This window comes from Bufo bufo, chromosome 3 (assembly GCF_905171765.1).
Source record: "Bufo bufo chromosome 3, aBufBuf1.1, whole genome shotgun sequence".
Taxonomy (NCBI): Eukaryota; Metazoa; Chordata; class Amphibia; order Anura; family Bufonidae; genus Bufo; species Bufo bufo.
In genome coordinates this window covers 623,308,700-623,329,968 of record NC_053391.1, presented here as the reverse complement: position 1 = coordinate 623,329,968, position 21,269 = coordinate 623,308,700, and the positions used below count along the sequence as shown (strand labels likewise).

The 21,269-nt window shown below is 45.3% G+C and overlaps 1 protein-coding gene across 1 annotated transcript in view; it reads right to left on the bottom strand.

Moving 5' to 3' along the window:
* Positions 1-12,438, bottom strand: part of SPART (spartin) — a 60,316-nt gene extending 47,878 nt beyond the window's left edge. The window contains exon 1 of the mRNA XM_040426109.1: positions 12,337-12,438. The gene's annotated coding sequence lies outside the window, so the exon portion shown is untranslated. The remainder of the gene's footprint in view (positions 1-12,336) is intronic.
* Positions 12,439-21,269: the final 8,831 nt, after the last annotated feature.

Sequence of the window (21,269 nt, the reverse complement as noted above, 5' to 3'; positions counted from 1 at the left end):
AAAACCTTGAGGAAAAAAACAAAAACTAATTTATAACCATATTCTGTCCCCTATAACTTTTTTGTAGTTATGTGTGCGGGACTGTGTGAGGGCTCATGTTTTGCAGGACGTTGTCTGTTCTTTTCAATGATACTAATTTGAAGTGTGTGCGACTTTTTGATCACTTTTTATAAAAGTGGGTAGTTGTAGTTATTGGGTAGTTGAAGTGACAATACGCCACTTGCCGTTAATATTGTTGTTATATTTTAAATTGTATGGGAATTTTCGCATGCGGCTATGCGGCATGCGGCTATTTTAGTAATGTAACAGGTTCCCCGATCTCAGTCGGGGAACACTGCTACCGGATCGGAACCGTGCGACTTAAAATAGCAGAAACCTGGCGGCTATGGCACCAGCTACACATGCGAGCGGGCGCCATGTTTAGGGACCATATATGTACGGTAGAGGTCCTTAAGGGGTTAAAAAGGAACAGAGAGGCGCAGGAGCATAGAGAGAAGTATTTTTCTCTGGCTGGCACTGTTTTAGGGATTATGAACGTTGGCACTGCCCATAATCCACTAAGGCCAGACTACAGACATATACGAACTTATATACGTCAGCACTGCAACGCTAGGGTGAGCCGAGGCGCACTTCCAGCCCTGAGCCCAGCTGCCCAGAGCCTGCTGGAGTCTTCAGAACTGTAAGTATTTGCAGTAATTCACTGTCAGCTATATTATATATTACTTGTTTTATGTGAGTTAGGCTCCATTCACACGTCTGCAATGTGTTTTGCGGATACACAGAGTCACGGATCAGCAAAACACGGAAAGCGGCAATGTGCGTTCCGCATTTTGCGGACCGCACATTGCCGACATAATAGAATATGCCTGTTCTTGTCCGCAATTGCGGACAAGAATAGGACATGTTATATTTTTTTGCGGAAACGGAAGCACGGATGCGGAAGTGCGGATCCGCAAATGTGGATGCGGACAGCACATTCCGTCCCCATAGAGAATGAATGGGTCCGCATCCTTTCCGCAAAATTGCGGAAAGGATGCGGACACATTTTGCGGACATGTGAATGGAGCCTAAGGGTGCTGGGTGGTTGGAGGGGTTAGTAGTACAGTACTATCTGCACATTGCAAAAAAAAAAAAGTTATCTGAAAAATACTATCTAATTTATCATTAGCTCAAGTCAAAGTAATGGAGTGAAAAAAAGTTGCAAATTTTTGCGCAATCGCTAAAACTGCACAAAAATTAGAGACTTATTGGCTCTGCGCTATGCTTGCCAGTTTTCTGAAAGTGGGCGTGTTTTCTTATGTAAATGAATCTCTAGACAGATTTACTATTGCGACAATTTAAAAAGTCGCAAAAAATTGCGCAATTTCACTCCAGTGAGGACCATGCTTATCTTATGCGACTTTTTAATAGAACATGCAACTTTTTTGTAAGGACGCGCGACTTTTGTAAAGCCGCTTACTGAGGGATAAACTGCTACCGTCAAACCAAACCACATTTATCACAGTATTAGGCCTCATGCACACGACCGTTGTGCGTTTTGTGGTCCGCAAATAGCAGATCCGGAAAACACGGACGGCGTCTGTGTGCGTTCCGCAATTTGCGGAACGGCACAGACAGCCATTGATATAACTGTCTATTCTTGTCCGCAAAACGGACAAGAATAGGACAGGTTATATATTTTTGGCGGACCACAAAACGGATGTCACGGCCTATGGTGTACGCTGTGACACTGTTGCTGCCTGGCTGGAGTCAGTTGTACTTCAGCTGTCGTTGGTGCTGGAGCTCTGCTCCAGTCTAGGGTGTTCCATCTGTCCAGTGAGGGCCACCCTTGTGGTCATCAATGTTATCCCGGTGTCTCCTTCCCTTCCTGTCCCTATTTGTATAGAGTGGGTTATGTTCAGGGTGTTTGTATGTCTAGTTTGGTGTTACTTGTCTGGTGGGGTTTGGTGTCCAGCATGTTTACTAGATATTCCCCTGTCTCATGTTTATTGCAGCTATGGTTGTCTCAGGTTTCTGTGTGGTTTGTGGTGTGTGCTGCGTCCTTTAATGTTGGTGTGGACAGCAGCACTTGTGCACGGGTTCCAGTCAGTGTGTCCGTGGCAGGTAAGTGAGTTATTGGTTTCGCTTACCTGCCATCTCCTTATGCTGTAGGTGTTCCCCTTTCCTTGCAGCCTGGCCTCAGATAGAGACTCCTGTTCCTCCATTACTGGGATGAACATGTCGTCTCTTCCCTGCTCCTTGGTGAGGGATTACCAGGGCGACTTAGGGTCTCTAGGAATCCTGAGTATGAGTCGTCCTACCATTGGGGTCCACTCATACAGTGAGGAGTCAGGGAGAGGATTAGGGACGCTGTAGGAGGTAACCTGCTCCCTTATTACTCCTTTTGGCCAGGCTGATCCCCTTTTACCCTTTGACACCGCACGGTGGGGGGTTGCCCCCACTCCCCACCGTGACAATGGCGCAACGGATATGGACAGCACACGGAGTGCTGTCCGCATTTTTTGCGGCCCCATTAAAGTGACTGGGTCCGCATCCAAGCTGCAAAAACTGCGGCTCGGATGTGGACCAAAACAACGGTCGTGTGCATGAGGCCTTAAAGGACCATTAATACGGTAAATCTGACTTAGCCAAAAGTGACTTTGGACATATTTAAAAGTGGAGTAAAATGTAAGTGTAATGATAAATCTGGCCCTATGTATTTGTGTCAGAAGTTGTGCTTTTTTGATTTTTAGAATAATGATACAGCCATTTTATTTGATACTTTTGTGCAGATTCTTTTTTTCCCCCCCTCTATATTAAGGCACACTATAGTCACCAGAACCACAACAGCTAAACGTAGTAGTTCTGGTGTCTATAACATGTCTCTGCAAGCTTTTTAATGTAAACACTGCCTTTTCAGAAAAAAAGGCAGTATTTACATTACTGCCAAGGAACACCTCTAGTGGCCACATGCTAGGGTGTGGGAAGGTGGGATCCAGGGGGCCCAAGTAAATTCTTGCCCAGGATCCAATCAATATTAAAGACGGCCCTGACCACGTGCACAATGTGCGGCACGTCACCCAGGAATTGACTGGAGCATTTTAAAATAAAATCCCAAAATATCCTTTAAATAAAACCTGAATATTTCTATGACAAGGGGCTTTCTATAATACCCGGTCCCGGACACGCTGGTATAAATATACACTAGATCTGTGCACACACTGAGTCGTGACTGGAATGTTGCATCTGAAAAGTAGAAGAAAGTTTATGGATGTTGAAATACATGGCAATAGTCCACCTCGTCCCATCACTCAGCAGACTGGCTCACAGCAGGATAATCACTCCCATCTGGCTATGCGCCAGGCCAAGCTTGTGACAATGTGAAAGCTCATGCAAGTCCACAATTGTTACCCCTGATCACGTGCAATTACAACAGCGGCTTTCAGAAATGAATGGCCATTGTAAACCCAGAGTGAATGTCTGCTATGGTGTACAATAAGGGGTTAATGCTGCATCGTCCAAACATTTAGCATGGGAGCCGACTGCTCATACAGATATCTGTCCACATGATGTGAAAGGGGCCCGAGTACTCTCTATATTCTGTTCATATAATCGCTGTATACATTTTGCAATGGGTAGGGGTTAACAGAAGAATAGGACTGGGGCAGAGGAGTCACAATTGTTGGAATATGAAACTTGCTACCAGTGGTGTACACAGAGAAGTAAGGGCCCCACAGCAAGGATCAAACCAGGACCCCCCACAGGACAGAAGGGTTTCCATCTAACTCCTTTTAATGACCCTTGGGCCATTTTCCCACTGCATCATTTGCTAAAAGTTGTTCCTTTAGGCTCCATTCACACGTCCGTAAGTGTTCTGCGGATCCGCAAAACACGGACACTGGCAATGTGCATTCCGCAATTTGCGGACCGCACATCGCCGGCACTCTCATAGAAAATGCCTTATCTTGTCCGCAATTGAGGACAAGAATAGGACATGTTCTGTTTTTTTACGGAAGCGGAAGTGCGGATGCGGACAGCACATTCCGGCCCCATTGAAAATGAATGGGTCTGCACCCGTTCCGCAAAATTGTGGAACGGATGCGGACCCATTTTGAGGACGTGTGAATGGACCCTTATAGGGTAGAGTCCTGACCAAGTTTTCACCTCCAGTAAAGGAGGGGGTGATCCCAACTGGGCCCCATTGCAGTCGCACGGTCTGCCGCTATGGTAGTTACGCTCCTGCTTGCAATTTTATATTTAAGGCTACTTTCACACTTGCATTTGTAATTCCGGATCTCAATACAGGAATTAAATGGATCCGTTTTGGTTTTGCAGGATGCATCCGTTCCGTTAGGATGTGGTTGTGTGAAATCAAAACAGAAACTAAAACTAAATACATTGCAAGTCAAAGGGTAACAGTTTTTAGCTCGCAAAAAAACGGATCTATCACCATTGACTTAGGCCTCCTGCACACGACCGTTTTTTTCCCCGTTTACTGGCCGTTTTTTGCGTTCCGTATACAGTCCGTATACGGAACCATTCATTTCAATGGTTCCGCAAAAAATACGCAATGTACTCCGTATGCATTCAGTTTCCGTATTTCTGTTCCGTTTAAAGATAGAACATGTCCTATTATTGCCCGCAAATCACGTTCCATGGCTCCATTCAAGTCAATGGGTCCGCAAAAAAACAGAACACATACTGAAATGCACCCGTATGTCTTCAGTTTCGTTTTTTGCGGAACCATCTATTGAAAATGTTACGCCCAGCCCAATTTTATCTATGTAATTACTGTATACTGTATATGCCATACGGAAAAACGGACCAGAAACAAAAAACGGAACAATGGATCCGTGAAAAACGGACCGCAAAACACTGAAAAAGCCATACGGTCGTGTGCAGGAGGCCTTACATTGTTTTCGGTGCCAGATCTTTATTTTTTTTTAACATTTTTATGACCGGACATAAAACCGCAGCCGATATATTTATTACAATTAAATAAATTATATTTTTGGAATATTTTGGGCATTCTTTTGTTGTTTGTTCTTTTACAACATTATAGGTTTATATAAAACCACAGCTTGTAGCGGTTTTGTATCCGGTCACAAAATAAAATTCTGCTGGAACGGAAGACATCCCAATGCATCCCGAACGGATCTCTTTCCATTCAGAATGCATGAGGGCTAAAAACGGAAATGTTTTTTTCCCGATATTGGGATCCTCTGCCGGATCTCAATACCGGAAAATAACAACGCAAGTGTGAACGTAGCCCTAAGGGACATTACAGAGGAACGTCATGGGTGTAGCCATGTAACAAAGAGAGGTCTCAGATATTACACAGATTAATGACAATGGAGGTCATTTTGCTTTGACCCCCTACACCGGAACCTGACGCAAATTTTTTTTTTTTTGCGGTTGCAACTTTTTGCATGCCACTGCTTCTACATTTGGGCACAAGTCTCATTAGTACGCTACCCTAGTCATTTTCTGAAAAGGGGAAGTGGTGGGGGAGAGGCCATCAGTAAATGACACCCAAAATTGAGAGTCGAGTCCGGAGTACATTTCAGTCTAGACGCACAGACTGCCGGAGGAGGCGCCTCGTCACTAATTAAGTGCACCCTCCGGCTGCGCACACGGATATCAAGGGCAAGTGTAAAGCGCTTGTCTTTGATAAATTACTCCAAATTAGTTTTTACACTGCACAAAAACCTGTCCCTATGACAGCAGCCGTAGACCTGCCCCATTGTATCACGCTAGTTGCATAATAATGTAATAAATAATGGTGTAATAAAGGCATTGAGAGGGTAAACTGCATGCGAGTGATGTCATCATATGCTGTGTTACATAATAAACCTCTATAATAATAAAATTGTAAAAAAAAGATAATAATAATAATGACCAGTCATCTTGGTGACAGAAGTACAATCCAGCCTTCTCCTGGCCACTGGATTGATTTCATATCAATCCTTCATGGGAACAACGTCCTACAGAGAGATCCTGGAGAAGGAGAGCAGATGCTCAAAAACAAGGTACCGGCTGGAACTGGCAACGGAGCCGACACATAATCCGGTACGAAACCTTGTTAATGATTAAACGATATGAACAGAGTAAAAAGTGCTTTTCTCAGAATGTCTTCATACATATACTGTACATCACCGCTTCGTTTTCCGTTTTTCTGTATTTTAAGCATGCCTTATGCTCAGTTATTTTGCATCAATTTAAGGCCTCTTTCACACGGGCGTTGCGGGAACATGCGCGATTTTTCAGCGTGAGTGCAAAACATTGTAATGCGTTTTGCATTCGCGTGAGAAAAATCGGCATGTTTGGTACCCAAACCCGAACTTCTTCACAGAAGTTCAGGCTTGGGATCGGTGTTCTGTAGATTGTATTATTTTCCCTTATAACATGGTTATAAGGGAAAATAATAGCATTCTGAATAAAGAATGCATAGTAAACTAGCGCTGGAGGGGTTAAAAAAAATATAAAAAATAATTTAACTCACCTTAGTCCACTTGATCGCAAAGCCCGGCATCTCCTTCTGTCTCCTTTGCTGAACAGGACCTGTGGTGAGCATTAATTACAGGTAAAGGACCTTTGGTGACGTCACTCCGGTCATCACATGATCCATCACATGATCTTTTACCACGGTGATGGACCATGTGATTGGAGCATGTGATCTGACATCACCACAGGTCCTTTAGCCCACAGCTCATCATTAAAGAAGTAAAGAAGAGACCGGTAACTACGCGATCAAGAGGAGAAGGCGAGTTAATTTATTATTTTTTTTTAACCCTCAATTGATCACCTACTAAGCATTCTGTTTTCAGAATGCTATTATTTTCCCTTATAACCATGTTATAAGGGAAAATAATACAGTGAATAGACTGTCACCTAGCAACCATGCATGAAAATCGCACCGCATCCGCACTTGCTTGCGGATGCTTGCGATTTTCACGCAACCCCATTCACTTCTATGGGGCCTGCGTTGCGTGAAAAACGCAGAATATAGAGCATGCTGCAATTTTCACGCAACGCACAAGTGATGCGTGAAAATCACCGCTCATCTGAACAGCCCCATTGAAATGAATGGGTCGGGATTCAGTGCGGGTGCAATACGTTCACCTACCGCATTACACCCGCGCGGAAATCTCGCCCGTGTGAACGCAGCCTTAATCACCCTATGTCAAATGGAAAAACCACCAATATGCCGGACAAACGCTGAGACTGCCCAAATTCAGTTTTTTTTTACGGCACCTCTCCATGGCGAAATAGTTTTTAGGCGCAGGCCAGGTCGTCTGGAAAATATTTTCAACCAAACCAGCGAACGCCATTAACTAGGGCACAACATCTGGCTAAATCTGTTTTATGGTGTGTATAAATTGGACATTCTTCCGAGAGCCCAGGTCATTGCCCCCCGAGATGTACATTGAGAATGACGAGGGAAGGACAAAGATTCTGTATGCGAGTTACTTCTGGGACCAACGGAGTCTGTACTTGAGACAGAGGGAATCCCAAGTTGCTCGCTTCCTGGCCCAGTACACAAAAGAATGTCCAATGATCCAGAACAAGCGGTGTTCCTAAAATTACAAAAGGTTGGGACGAACATAGCATTTGTATCGGTTAGATTTCCAACCACCTAATTTTTTATTTATTTTTTATCTCTATTTCAGACAAACCTTAGAGAAAAACCGTGGCGTGGTGGCAGCTCCTATCCGAAAAGAATGTGTAGTGAAAAAGGCATCTTTACAGCCATGCCCGGCTAAAACAGGCTGCCAGAATGTGGCAGAATTGGTATAAGGAAAGAGCTGAGGCGTCCCTGTGAATAAATAGTGAGACATTTGTTGGGGGTCTGCTACTTAGATATTGACGGAGGTTGTGAACAGGGCAGCAACCGCCTCCAATAGTGTATAACGGGACAATACGGCCATTTCCCTGCTGATCCGTTTTGGATTTCGGCAGCCAAAAATAGGAGGACATCATCTTTTTGTAAACCGCCTTGTAAAGCAGTCCGTAGTGATATGAAGTCGCTAATGCAAAAAGCCCCGAAAAGCAAAAGGGTAAATGCAGAAGGAAAAATTAGTGTTTCAGAAGAATCAGAGAGCGAGTAGTAGTCGATTCAAAATGGCAGGGGAAATTGGTAAACGTTTGTCTGTTTTTGCGCAGGAGGATTTTTTCCAGCCCTGAACTATTTCTAGAGGCTCTTTGAGACCACATGGCCTCCAATAGACCTAGAGTGGCGATTACTCTGTTATGATGATCCCGTATCCCCCTGTTCTGTGTTTGTGACATCGAGCCATCGCAGCCAGGTACTGTAATGGGATCGGAAGGTGGTAGGAGCTATGGATTCCTTCACCAGGTTCAACAATTCTCTGAAACGATGTTCCATAAGCAGGGTGGCACTGCAGTTGCTGACTGCTCCGCGTGTTGAGCCAGACTGCGAAACCTGGTCATCTGGACAGAGTCTGCTAAATCATTGGCTTACCCCGGGAACATGTTCTGCCCTAAACCAGAGATTTAGCTCTAGGCAACGGAGGATGAAATGGCGCAGTCGGGCGAGGACTGGGAGAGAGGATGAGGTAGACCTATTCAGGATGTATACCACGCTAATATTGTCTGTCAAGAATACTATGTGTCTTTTTCTCATCTCCTCTCCCCAAACCACGACCGCTGCTACTATGGGATAGAGCTCCATACATGTCAGATTACGGAGCAATGGTGACCCTTCCCACGACTGCTGTAGCAAACCATTTACCCTGAAAAGTAGCCCCCCCATGCCTGTGCTGCATCTGTAAAGAGTTCTAAATGGGTATTTGGGATCTCAGGCTCCTGCCAGCAAGAGGCGCCAGTAAATTCTGACAGAAAGGAGTGCCACGCTGAAAGGTCCTGCTTGATAGATTTTGTAATCCTTAAAAAAATGGTGCGGCTGCTTTACTCCCTTAGTAGCGAGAGACAGCCTGCGGCAAAATGCTCTGCCCATCGGAAACAACCTGCTGGCAAATGTGAGATGCGCTACTAGGGACTGAACCTGTCTAAGGGTAGCCTTTTTGGAAGACAGGACTTGGGACAGGAGGCCTGTTTGTTGGGGTAAACTAAATACCTTCCTATCTGCATCGATTTCGATGCCTAAGAATGTAAGGACAGTTGGTGGACCCTCTGTTTTTATCTCAGCAAGCATGCGACGGAAAGTGTCTAATGCTGGGCCTATGAAAAGGAAATAGTCTAAATAATGCAGTAAAGATGGGCGTCCTGGCTCCTCTGAGACCACCAACTGTAAGAAAGAGCTAAATATTTCAAAGTAGCAACAGGATATAGAGCATCCCATTGGTAAGCTCATATCATAGTAGTAGTGTCCCTGGAAAAACAGGTGGAAGCATTCATGGTGAACTGCCAAGAGATGGAAAGCCGACTCAATGATCGGGTTTGCCATCAATGTTCCTTGACCAGCTTGCCGCAATACGAGTAGCGCCCTATCAAAGGAAGAGTAATGAAGTTTTGACTCAACTGAGCGATTTCCAATTGCAAAAAGTTTTTATTTTTTTATTTTTTTGCAACCGCCTCTGGATGATCTTTGGCTGAATTCACATTGTTAGCAAAAGATGGGTCGTCGCAGTGAGTGAAAGTCCAAAACCCAGATAGTTTTGGGATAATGGGCGAGTCTCTGTTCCATCCTTAGGCTGGTCACTGGTGTCCTCCCTACGAGAGGGGGCAGGAGCCGCGGATTTTGCTGTCGCCAGTTTTGCATTCTCAAAGCTTCACACTGCTAGGTGTGATCCCCACAGTGGGAACAGGAGGTTTAATATCTTGGGATCGGCTCTGTAGGCCGATGCTCCGCTGTCTGCACCAGCCCTTCCTGGAAAGGTGTTAGATGCAGGACGACTAGGAGTCATTACCAGAAGTCACTGGTTGACATCATGGCTATCCCAAGGATACTGCGGAACTGCTTGTCATATCTAACCTAGCATGAACAACCGTCCAGATCATGTCAGGTAAGAAAACAATGGGGAAGATGGCAATTCCGGGAAACGCTCACAGAGGGTCCTGGCAAATTTAGAGAAGCCTTGAGCCAATTCTCGATTGTTTAGATTAGACTTGTCTACCTCCGAGTCACCTGGACGTGTAAATGGTTCATCCAGATTCTCTGTCCGGCGACTAAATAATAAACATCTACATAATGTTGGGCCCAGATTTTTTCTTTTACTTCACCAGGTACCAGCTCAGCAGTGACACCAAACAAGCAGGGGCCCCCGAAATAGAGGAAGACCGGCTCTCGCTGTCTACCAATTGCTCCGCCACCGGGTAGCAAAAGAATAGCTGAAATTTAAATAATAGGCGATTATGTGCTGTACATTAGCTGGAGAGGCAGAAAACTTTTTTAATGCTATGTGTACTATCGGTGACCACCACGCCGAGTCCCAGTAACACTCAACTAGTGAACACTCTGGACCGTGACCTTCTTATGGGCGAATACCGGCTGAACTGGAGTCGCAATGTTTGTGATGTCCCTCGCTGTGGCAGAGAGATTCTTGGGAAGGCTCCGGCGAATGAGTGGAAGCCGCCGTGAAGCGGAACGGTGAGCAGGTGAAGCATTGCTGCGGAGGCTGGACACTGGTGAGTAAAGAGGAGGTTGAGGCCTAAGGGATCTGGGAGCAGAGGTGCGACAGCGGGAGCTATCTGCGGTAGATCCTCTTGCTGATGATACAGGTGGAGAGATGGGGGTTATGAAGGTGTAGCCGCAAGGCTCACAGATTTAGGGGACCTACTGTTAACAGTGCTGGGATGCACAAGTGATGGGCTAACAAAGGGATCAGTTTACAGAGGGGACTAGTGACATGCGTGACAACTGTCAGCTCACTTCTGTCCTTAGGATGGGACTTCCTATAGAAGAGGCTCTGGAAATTGCTGCCTCAGGCCTATTGCTGGCAGTGCTGGGGTTAATGAGTACAGGACTGTGCGGTGGGGGGGTAGCACCGGGATGCAGCCATGGGCTGGCTGGTAAGTGGCCCTGCACTCATGAACTCGGGGCACAGGAGGAGGAGAGCTCTGGAAACATGGCAGGAGGGAGGGGGCTGCGAGTGAGGATGATTGGCTATGAGGAGCAGGGTCTGTCTGCTGGGCTCCAGAAGTGTCTGCAACCACTCCAGAATTCTCACCATCCCGTGGGGACATACTAGACCTGATGTGGAGGGGAGGGAGGGGGCTGTGATGGGGATGATTGCTATAAGGAGTAGGCTCTAAGTGTGAGGAATGTCAGCAGCTACTCTCACCATCCCGTGGGGACTGGTTTGGCAGGGAAATACTACACCTGATGGGGGGGGGGGGGGGGGGGGGGGGGGGGGGGGAGAAGTGCCCCGGTGTCTGCCTGTCCGGCAGCCGTTTATCTCTTCTAGCAGGCTTCTTGCCTCTTGACTAGTGTTGAGTGAACTTGTGTTTGTAGTTCGGGTTCGGGTTATCGAAGTATCCCGTTATGGATTCCGCTACCACGGACCATAACGGAATTTAGAATCCATAACGGGATACTTTGATAACCTGAACTCGAACTTTAGACGCCGAACTTAAAACACAAGTTCGCTCAACACTACTCTTGACCTCTGAGCCCTGAGTACCGGGCTGGGGCTCAGGCGTTGAGGTGGCTTGTCACCTTGAAAGACTAAGGCTACTTTTACACTTGCGGCAGAGTGATCCGGCAATGAGTTCCGTCGCCGGAACCGGCAATCTGCATGCAAACAGACAGCATTTGTAGATGGATCTGGATGCGGATCCGTCTTACAGATGCATTGCAAGAACAAATCCGTCACTCCCGATATCATCCGGAGAAACGGATCCGGCATTGCAGTATTTTTAATGCCGGATCCGGCACTAATACATTTCAATGTAAATTAATGCCAGATCCAGCAACTGATCCGGAATTTTGGACGGAGATAATACCGCAGCTGCGGTATTTCCTCACTGAAGACCTCCTGATGCGTCCTGAACGGATTGCTCTCCATTCAGAATGCATGGGGATAAAACTGATCAGTTCTTTTCCAGTATTGAGCCCCTAGGACGGAACTCAGGGCTGGAAAAGTAAATGTGTGAAAGTACCCTAACACTGAAGGTAAGAGCCAAGGGAGGAGTGACCAATAAGGTTTTGCTGGAATATGTGACCCGGACATGACCCCTGCCTTGCTGGATGCTGGGGCTAGTCATGATCTCCGTGGCCTCTATACAGAGGCCACAAAAGTCACTGGAATAAAGCTGTCACAAGACTCCTCAGTAGTAGACGCAGTAGTCCGTGTACTGGTGTGAGCTACAGGTGCCCCAAATTATGTGCCCCCGCTGCCCCTGCCCAGGTCTCCCATCACACAGAGTGATACTTACAGTTGGTGTATAAGTGCACGCTCGTCTCTGTCTTGTCACTGCTCTGTCACCACTACACCTTGTGCAGCTGATTTTCCCTACATCAGCTCTGCTACACCGCCCACTGTCCCAGCATGCACCAGCAACAAACACTGCTTAAAGGGGCAGCAGCACAGTTCTACTTAAAGTGGCAATGTCATGTGCAGGGACACAAGTGCGTGGGTTGTACACATGTGAACATTACACCTGCTTCAAACCAACAAGATATAGCCACAGTCACCAAGTAGGCCGAGTGCGGGCCCCGCTCAGTCTCTGATGGAAATCACTGATCAAACACTGATGTGTGAACAAGGCCTAAAAAAGACAACCTAAAAACAAAGTTGAGGTGCCGAAGAACAGTCAGAGCGCCACCATAAGAGCGTGTGCGCATGGGATGTAAGATACAGTGGTAAAGTTTGCTGCAGATTTTTTCGCCGATCTGTGGCAAAAACTGCAGGATTTTGCTGCAGAAATGGCTGTGGGTTTCACGTTCTGCAATGCAAAGTGTGAAATCCTCGGTGGAGAGCTACGACTACCTTTTTTTAAGCATCGTATGGATGAAATTTCTTCTTCCAACGAAAAAATAAAAGCCCTTAGGGCATCTAATGCTGTGTTCACACTTAGGCCTCTTGCAGACGAACATTGTGGGTCCGTTCTGTGCATTGGGAACCGCACAGGCAACATCCGTGCGACGGCCGGGACGGATCGAGACCCATTCAACTTGAATGGGTCTGTGATCCGTCCGCACCGCAAAAAAATAGAACAAGTTCTATTTTTTTGCGGTGCGGAGGCACAGACAGAAACACCACGGAAGCACTCCGTAGTGTTTCCGTGGGGTTCCGATTCGTGCTTCTGTTCTGCATCTCCGTGATTGCGGACCCATTCAAGTGAATGGCTCTGCATCCGTGCTGCGGAGTGCACATGGGCCGGTGTCCCACTGTATGCAGGCCGCAATACGGCCACGGGCACACAACGTTCGTGTGCAAGAGGCCTTAGGGGTCATGCACACAAACGTATTTTTATCCGCATCTGTTACACAGTTTTTGCGGGTCTGATGCGGACCCATTCACTTCAATGGAGCTGCAAAAGGAGCGGACAGCACGTGGTATCCGTATGTTTATTTCGCAGCCCTGCATAAAAAATAGAACATGTTGTATCCTTGTCCACATCATGGACAAGGATAAAGCTGTTCTACTATGGGCCGGACGTTCCTTTTCGCAAAATGCAGAACGCACGCGGACAATATCTGTGTGTTGCAGATCCAGAATTTGCGAACAGGCTACAGCCGTGTGCATGAGCCCTCACTCTTACGTCACCCGTGTGCTTTCCCCATCCGTAAGTCCATTCTGTGGCCCCGCATAAAAGTAGAACATGTCCTATTTTGTCCTTTTTGCAGAAAAGGATAGGACACTTCTGCAGGAGAAAAAAAACCCGGTGGCATGCTCTCAGCCAGTATCCATGTTTTGCGGATCTGCAATTTGCAGACCGCAAAACACTTACGGCCATGTGAATGGGTCCTTATTTTGAGCATTAGTTGTGCTCAGTTTGCCTTAGTTAGAGAGCCTGCACACAGAGGGGATTGCACATGTTTTTTCCGTGCGGAAAAATCACTGCGTAAGGCCTATTGCACACGACCGTATGGCTTTTTCAGTGTTTTGCGATCCGTTTTTCACGGATCCGTTGTTCCGTTTTTTGTTTCCGTTGTGTTTCCGTTTCTGTTCCGTTTCTCCGTTCCGTTTTTCCGTATGGCATATACAGTATACAGTAATTACATAGATAAAATTGGGCTGGGCATAACATTTTCAATAGATGGTTCAGCAAAAAACGGAACGGAAACGGAAGACATACGGATGCATTTCCGTATGTGTTCCGTTTTTTTGCGGACCCATTGACTTGAATGGAGCCACGGACTGTGATTTGCGGGCAATAATAGGACATGTTCTATGTTAAAACGGAACGGAAAAACGGAAATACGGAAACGGAATGCATACGGAGTACATTCAGTTTTTTTTGCGGAACCATTAAAATGAATGGTTCCGTATACGGACCGTATACGGAACGCAAAAAACGGCCAGTAAACGGGAAAAAAAAAACGTTTGTGTGCAGGAGGCCTTATACAGCAGCGGTGTTCTGTCAGAATGCTATACCCTCGTCACTTCCGGTGACGCGACAGAGTTTGGCAGCTCATTATCAAACCTTATTACCGTATTTCAGCACTTTGCCCTCCGGCTGTAAAAGTGAAGATCTCTGATAAACTGTATTGAGTGCTGCTTGTTGCAATGCTCGTCATCACGTTGCTCTTTTGATCTGTTGGACCTGTGTTATTGGAACTTTGGGTCACGTTCACATAGGACAGTTTTTGTGCAAATTTTGACTCTTTTATTTTTAGCCAAAACCTGGAGTGGATTTAAAGGGAATCTATCATCAGCCACCTCCCTATCCGTTTGCACAGACACATAGCCGTGGTTCAGCTGATTAAAGCACCACTTTTTCTGAGGCTCTGTTCTTGAGTTCTGACACTTTTTCTTAATATATAAATTAGGCCTTTGGTACAGTAAGATTGTCACCATTGCAATCGTTGCATCCAAGCTCCATTCCATTCCGGCTGCCTGATCCTGAGCAAATGCCAGCTGTCGGACGAACAAAAAACGTTGCATGCAAGGTTTTCTTTCGGGCCGAAACCAGTCATTTATGCCGGAAAATGGCCGATGGGAATCCGGCGGTGAAGTAGAGGATGTGGAAAAGAAAATATGTTTGTGTGCACGGAAATCTCGCCTGTGTGAACCCAGCCCCCTTTCACACGGGCGAGTTTTCCGCGCGGGTGCAATGCGTGACGTGAACGCATTGCACACGCACTGAATCCGGACCCATTCATTTCTATGGGGCAGTGCACACGAGCGGTGAGTTTCACGCACCACTTGTGCGTTGCGTGAGAATCGCAGCATGTTCTATATTCTGCATTTTTCACGCAACGCAGGCCCCATAGAAGTAAATGAGGCTGCGTGAAAATCGCAAGCATCTGCAAGCAAGTGCGGATGCGGTGCGATTTTCACGCACACGGTTGCTAGGAGACGATCGGGATGGGGACCCAATCATTAATATTTTCCCTTATAACATAGTTATAAGGGAAAATAATAGCATTCTTAATACAGAATGCATAGTACAATAGGGCTGGAGGGGTTAAAAAATAAAAATATAACTCACCTTAATCCACTTGATCGCGCAGCCCAGCTTCGCTTCTGTCTTCTTCTTTGCTGTGCACAGGAAAAGGACCTTTGATGACGTCACTGTGCTCATCACATGGTCCGTCACATGATCCATCACCATGGTAAAAGATCATGTGATGGACCATGTGATGAGTGCAGTGACGTTATCAAAGGTCCTATTCCTCAAAGAAGAAGACAGAAGAGATGCCGGCTGTGCGAACAAGTGGATTAAGGTGAGTTTATTTTTTTTTAACCCCTCCAGCCCTATTGTACTATGCATTCTGTATTAAGAATGCTATTATTTTCCCTTATAACCATGTTATAAGGGGAAATAATACAATCTACATAACCTTGAACCCAAACCTGAACTTGAAGAAGTTCGGGTCTGGGTACCACATTCAGTTTTTTATCAAGCGCGTGCAAAACACATTGCACCCGCGTGATAAAAATTGAGAGAACGAAAAGAACTTTGAAAGTGAGGATATCCGAACATTTATCTAATATCAAAAAAGGATATCTAAAAAACTCAATCTCAAGACACTTTAAAGAGGTCCATAACCAGGACCCCAGAGGGCTTACTTTTATGGCATTGGAGAGGATAGACAAACACTGGAGAGGAGGAAAACATATTGAGAGAATGTCCAGAGCTGAGTCAAGAGGGATCTATGATTTTGGCAGTATGATCCCACTTGGACTAAACGCTGAGTTGGAGATTTTTGGATTCCTTTGAAGTGTCGGGTTGTGTGCCTCTCATCCAATGACAAGTTGCATGTCTGGCCGTGCAACTCCGCCTTGGGGATAGGCACACATACCCTAATACTACTGTCAATAAATAAGCCCAAATTGTCCGGTGAAGACCGTATCAGTGTTCGGTGATCTTAAATATACATATACCCTGCAAGATTATGAAAATAGTATGGGTCTAACCATATGGTGCACTTGTCTTTCCAGTTTTTTTTGTTTATTTTAAGATAGCAACGTTGCAGACTTTTTTCCTGTATCACATAGCTTGACCGCAGTGATGTGCAAACAATATGCAAAAAACGCATGTGAAGACAATAAACCGCATGCAAAACGCAACCAAAACCGCAATGACCATTTTCACTCCAGTCCTGCTTTTGATGATCACTGGAGGGAATATAAAAGGATATGACGATCGAATGGGGGTAGAGCCACAGAGGAAGGGGAACGGAGTCGCCGAAACGCGTCTGGCGTTACTTACCCCTGCTTTCATCCATTGGAAACATCAAGTGATAAATTTGTACGGACCTACTAAAGAAGCAGAGCGCTCCGAAGTCCGACATTTCATCTTCAATCTGGAGACGGTAGCTACAAGTCTCATCTCGCGATTCCTGACCTGGACCACATGACAGCGGCAAGCGAGGACGTCGGCGAGCTATCGCAGAGACGGTCAGTACGGAGATTAGTAGCAATGTCTGATGCGGTACGGAAACACTGGAGAATACATCACCGCCAAGACGACAAGCACCGTTTAATATAATATCAGCACTGAAACCCTCTTCTACTTCTACGTAACAATTAGACTTACACATGACTTATTTAAGTCTAGACTATGCAAGTCTTACCTCTGCACAACTGGACCAATATAGCCCTAATTGTGCATTTCGAGACCAATCACCTCCAAGTTGAATACGTGGACTGTTTTTCAGGAATATTTTGTTGCTTTTTTCATGCCCGCAAAAAACGGTACTCCCAGAACTTAGAGGGGACCTTTTATACTATCTGGACTTTTGTGTCTCCATAATCTACTAAGGAACTTCACATGCGGTTCAAGAGAGGGACATAGTAATCCATACTTTTCTCTTAGTCCCCCCCCCCCCCCCCCCCGATCTTTTAGGTACATCCTCACTATGAACCAGTGAACTATTGTTACAGGCACAAATCACTGTGTGATTCTTAGAGATTGTTTTATTATATTTTGGATCCTTTTAGAGTCAATCAGTGTTTTATAACATTTTTATACATTTATGTGTATTTTGCATTTTATTCTCACGGATAATATATCCAATAAACTGTAATTGTTCCATGTGGTACACATATGCTTGAGTGCCAGTCTTATTTTACCTATTTTGCCAATCTGTTTCTTCTAAAAGGGTGATCAGTTTTGACTAGAGCACCTACTCCACACTGATAAGGTAGTGAGCTATTCACACTAATAATTTTCAATTTAACTATATAATATTCTTGGTGGGTTATGATATAATGAGAGGTTAATGTTGGTGGTTTGGCATAAAGTAGCATACCTTAATCCCATTTTATTTAAACAAAAAAGCTCCAGAATTTCTGATGCAGAGCTCTACATCCACTGGTTTTCTTAAGTCACCTCTAGGGGGAGCTCATTGCAAACAGATCATTACAGCTCCCATTGAACTGAGTAATATATTAGTATGCCCTCTTGTGGTGTAAGAAATAATTTAAAATGAAAATTGTCAAAAGCCTAGTTTACATGTCAGTGATTTCCATCAGTGATTGTGAGCCCAAACCAGATTCTTTGTGTATGCAGGCCCGCTTCTGTCAAAAGGCGAGTATCTCGCCTCATGTGGTGGCTGACCTATGAGGGGGGCCAGCAGTTTCAGCCCCATAGGCCTTACACCACTAGGCCAGAAGCCTATGAAGAAGTAGAACGGTCCAGGAGATCGTGATGCCATCACCGTACCTCCTGTGCCAGGGATGGCGTGATGAAGTCACAACGCAGGCGTTTGTGATCACTTCATTGTGTGAGATCTGGCAAAGGAGGGCACTGCAATATCATGGCGACTGCCTGTGACAGGTCATAGGAACTCAGGCTACAGGCGGGAATAGCCTGCTATTGCTATAGGGGACATTACTACTATTGAGAGCAGTCTGGGAGCACAATTAATATGGGCAGGACTATTTGTGCAGCACTGTTATTTCTGCAGTGTAGTGGAGCACAGCAAGCACAGTATTAAGCGTTGTAGCTAGGGTTGCCACCCGGCCGGTAACTCACTGGCCAAGCCGGTAATTTTATGCTCCTGCCGATCCCGGTAATTTTTTTCTACCAGCAATTATAAATGGCAGTATTTTATTATATGGACTGTTACTAACGAGCGCTTCCATTGTGGAGCGCTCATTAGTACAGCCTTTAACTCCCGCCCCTCCCGAATTGGGTTAAGAAAAAAAAAACAAAAAAAAACAAAAAAAAACTCACCTCATCCATTTGATCGCAACGCTGCTCACACTCGCTGCTCACACTCGCTGCTCACACTCGCTGCTCACACTCGCTGCTCACACTCGCTGCTCACACTCGCTGCTCACACTCGCTGCTCACTGGAAGCTCAGACGAGAACATGCGAAATGTCATCATGCTGGAGCGCAGGTCCTGTCCTGAGCTTCCAGTGAGCAGCGAGTGTTCACAGCGGTGCGATCAAATGGATGAGGGGGCACGAGTGGGGGGCATTATTCATTTTGGGGTGCACTAATGGGGGAATTATTAATTATGGGGGGCACTAAAGGAGACATTACTATTACTGGGGGGCAGTAATGGGGGGCATTATCAGATCTGCGGTGCACTAATAGAGGCATTACTATTACTGGGGGAACTAATAGGGGGCATTATCAATTCTGGGGGGCACTAATAGAGGCATTAATATTACTGGGGGCACTAATGGGGGCATTTTTAATTCTGGGGGGCACTAATGGAGGCATTATCAATTCTGTGGGGCACTAATGGAGGCATTAATATTACTGGGGGCACTAATTGGGGGATTATTAATACTGGCAGCCACATTATGACATAGCGACTTAAAGGCTATATACACCTTTGGGAGCACTTTCTTTCTATTATTGCATTGTACTTATTTTGAGCTAAAGATAATTTTTCAATTGGTCTTTATTAACAATATGGAATCCTTTTTTGTGTTCATAGCTGAGATGCTCTAGTAGCACCTTTTTCGTCAGACCAGGAGAAGACGGACTTCTCATCTCTGCTTTCTGACATTATAAACACTCATTAAAGTTCAATCCTTATCTCACTGATAAGAATGTGGCTTACATAAGTGTTTATGACTTCTTAATAGTTAAGAGATAAGGGTTATTAGATGACTGATTCAAAGTGAAAGTACCAGTCACACAGTTAGAAAAGCAGTTAACCCTTTGTGACAGAATGGCTCAATATTTTTAATAAACGCCAAATGAAAATATGATTTTTAGCCAAAAATGAGTAAAATGCAATCATAAAAAAAATTGCCTTTAACACCCTTTGTGGTCTGCTGGTGTGGAGCCATCACGTGATGTAAGAGGTATGTGGTGCTGTATTACCTTGTATGTAATGTTCATCTATTTCAATTTTTAGCCTTAGGCAGCAGAAGACTAGAATAGGCCCTGTGGGTGGGTGTAATCTTTTTAGCTGTTTTCTATGATTTCTCTTGAGGTTTTCTTGCCTGGTGAGTACTATTATGTCCATCCCTACCATAAGACTCCTTGTGTACTGTACCCTAAATTGTGCAGCACTGATCATGTGTCCAGTCTGTCTATAATACAGTCATTTCTCAAGGCCTAAATCTGTCAGGACTTCATCACATCTAATTGCATCATATGTAATTGCATACAGCTAGCACATGACCCGTCTTCTTTATGTGACTGTGAAGAAATGTCCACAGCTATAGTATATAACATGACTTATATAACCACATGACTGTGTGGTGTGAGGGATGTCCTATTACCTGTTGATAGTAGTCACATGCCTGATGACATCATCCAGGTACTCAGCATGTTACCTGCATTATCATGTAAAGTATTGTGTACATGGGAAACTGTGAGTCATAGCAGCATGACAGCTACTAAAAAAACAGATACCAGATTCCTAAGCAAATATCATGTGATGGGTGCCCGGCCTCACCCCTCACCTGGAGGAACTATGAAGTAAACTTCAGAATTAAAGTTACTGTAATATTTTACCTAAACAATCGTATAAAATAAGGGATAGACCTACAAGTCATGTATCTGTCTATATATTCTATCTATCCGTCTATGATCTATCATCTACAGTATCTTTCTAATATCTATCGATCTAATATCTGTCTATCATTTAAGATCTAGCAATCTGATATCTATCTATCTATCTATCTATCTAATATCGGTCTATCTATCCGTTTATCTATCTATCTATCTATCTACCGTATTTATCGGCGTATAACACGCACCCTTCATTTTAAGGGAAATTTCAGGGAAAAAAAATAAATTTCAAATTGTACTGCTATGGGGTGGGGGGATCTGTGGATGGAACTGTTATGGGGGGGATCTGTGGATGACACTGCTATATGTCATCCACAGATCCCCCTCATAACAGTGTCCATTTCAAATTGTACTGCTATGGGGTGGGGGGATCTGTGGATGGAACTGTTATGGGGGGGATCTGTGGATGACACTGCTATATGTCATCCACAGATCCCCCTCATAACAGTGTCCCCCAATACACCGGGCCCCGCCGCTCACCGAAGTATTTATAAACGTGAATCCTTATCCTGTTATTAAGCTGCCCTCTCCCATGTTCCCATGTCCCCCCTGTATCCCCACAGCACTTACGATTCACACGCTCCCATAGCAGGCAGAGCGGACAGCAGCAGTAACGTCACTCACTGACGTCGCGCGTCTGCTCCGCCTGCTTCATTCATAAAGGGGGCGGAGCAGGCGCTCGACGTCAGTGAGTGACGTTACTGCTGCCGTCCG